Source organism: Pagrus major, chromosome 11 (genome assembly GCF_040436345.1).
Source record: "Pagrus major chromosome 11, Pma_NU_1.0".
Classification (NCBI taxonomy): domain Eukaryota; kingdom Metazoa; phylum Chordata; class Actinopteri; order Spariformes; family Sparidae; genus Pagrus; species Pagrus major.
The window spans coordinates 878814-881109 of record NC_133225.1 but is presented as its reverse complement, the minus strand read 5'-3'; the positions used below and the strand labels follow the sequence as shown (position 1 = coordinate 881109).

Sequence of the window (2296 nt, the reverse complement as noted above, 5' to 3'; positions counted from 1 at the left end):
ACATGAGTCACAGACAGACAGACACACAGACAGACAGACAGACACAGACAGACACACACAGACACACACAGACAGACACACACAGACAGACACAGACAGACACACAGACAGACAACAGACAGACACACAGACCCTCTCTCCTGACTCGTGTCTGCTTCACTGACCACCTCACTGTCTGTAAATCTCAGACTCTGTTGTTTCTTTCTGCTGAAGCATCACATCAGACAAACTATCATAAAAACATGTTTCATGTTTCCACAGTTTCAGTTTTGCTGTGGATGATCATTTATCCCACAAAGGTAGATGATGTAGAGTTCATCCTGCTGCACAACAATAACTGGAGTCCCAAAGCCTCACACACATGAAGATGAACAATACAATATATAAACACCATGAAGGTGATGTTTGCTCATTAATAACTGTTTGTTTTCTGTTTATTGATGTAATATTTGTACGTACAGAACTGAAGCTGAACACTTTGTGTTGTTTTGTATCGGAAGTTGAATCGTACCAATGTTTTTCACAGAGAATCACTTTTCTTTCTGTCAGCTGTGACCTGCAGCCAGTTTATCTGTACACACTGGCAGCTGGCCAGCAGTGTGTGTGTGTGTGTGCGTGTGTGTGTGTGTGTGTGTGTGTGTGTGTGCGTGTGTGTGTGTGTGTGCGTGTGTGTGTGCGTGCGTGTGTGTGTGTGCGTGTGTGCGTGCGTGTGTGTGTGTGCTGAGTCATGTTGTTGACCTGCTCTGTCTCCTCTTCTTACTGGAATCAGTCTGTCGCTGTGGACTTTTATCTTCAGGCACTTTCTGCCCTCCCGTCTGTTTCTCACTGGTTCTGCTGCTCTTCATGTTTCATCTGCAGTTTTCACTCCAGCGTTGTTTCACCATCTGTGTTTTCTGCCCTGTTAGCAGCAGAGAGGACGCTGATGTCAGTCCGTTACTCCGTCCAACACTTTGTTCCAGAGTGAGACATCACAACAACTGACTCTCAGATTTCCATCAGATGTGCTGCTTCATGAAGACTCGTGCTGATGTTTCCTCTCGTGCCTCCTTCAGGACTCAATGTGCTGTTGTGAGGATGGAAATATCTAAATCTACTGAGCAGGTCATAATAATAATAAATCATAATAATCAGAAAACAAACATCGCCATGACTCCTGATTTGTGTGAACATCATATTAAAATGTTCCAACAAGATGTGAACGTGTTTGAAGAAGTTACTAACCTGCAAATGTGTGAAAAAGTATAATCATATGTAAGAACAAGATAATATCCCGTGTACTAAAGATGAATCAGATCTCAGCTTCCTTCTCCCCTGAGGATGAACATCTCGGTTGTTCTTCCTCGTCTGATTTCCCGTCAGCGATCGTCAGACTGACCTCTGATCAGATCAGAGTCCAGGTTTCATTCTGCAGAGTCACTAACAGCTGCTGAGCACAGAGAAATCACAGCATGTTCAATCATCACCATCATCGTCACCATCATCATCATCATCATCATCATCACCATCATCATCATCATCACCAGCAGCAGTGTTTGTTTGCTGCAGACTAAATGAGGTCATGTTGTTGTCTCTGTTGTTCTGGTTGAGCCGAGCTGGAAGGCAGCCCGGTATCACCTCGACACATTCCAGGAGGAGGAGGTGGTGGAGGGAGGAGGTGGAGGGAGGAGGAGGAGGAGGAGGAGGTAAAAGAGAAAGTGAAGCTCATGGGAGCGACATACAGAGAAGCCAGCTCGTTTCCCTGCAGCAGCTTTCTAATTTTACAGGGAAAGCTGAGCTCCACCCTGCTTCATGTTCCCTCTGTGCTCTGATCTGAGGTCAGCCTGTCTGACAGACTCTCAGTGTTTCTCATGAACTGTTTCCCGGCTGCTGCTGCAGAGAATCAAACAGCTCCTGAGAACGCCGGAGCGTTTCAGAGGAACGGCCGACTGTTTCATACGAACTGCAGCGATGTGGACTCAATCTCATACATGCAACTTTCTTAAAGGAGCAGTCCACTTTTCAAAAAGTAAAACTCATCATCATCTCCTCCCTCCATGCTGATGAAAGTCAGGTGAAGTCCACAGAACATTTCTGGAGCTTCACAGTAAAACAGAGTTGCAGCAGAACGTCAAAGGGAGACTTTAATCTTGATGAAGTTTGAGTTAAAGCCAGATGCAAAGAAAATGATGTCAGAAAATGTTCAGTCTGTTGGATCATATTATTTATATAGAATATAAATAGTAGAGGACCCAGTACAGACCCTGGTGGTTCCCCGGCAGGAGGAGAGGATGAGTCCGGCCCGTCTGTAAAGATCAGC

General features: G+C 45.3%; 1 long non-coding RNA gene across 1 annotated transcript; it reads right to left on the bottom strand.

Moving 5' to 3' along the window:
• Positions 1 to 416: 416 nt before the first annotated feature.
• LOC141004553 (uncharacterized) lies at positions 417 to 1284 on the bottom strand. The gene is made up of 2 exons (XR_012179823.1): positions 1222 to 1284; positions 417 to 1063 (listed from the first exon to the last, which is right to left on the bottom strand). It is a non-coding gene; the product is annotated as an uncharacterized lncRNA (long non-coding RNA).
• Between the last annotated feature and the right edge of the window lie 1012 nt (positions 1285 to 2296).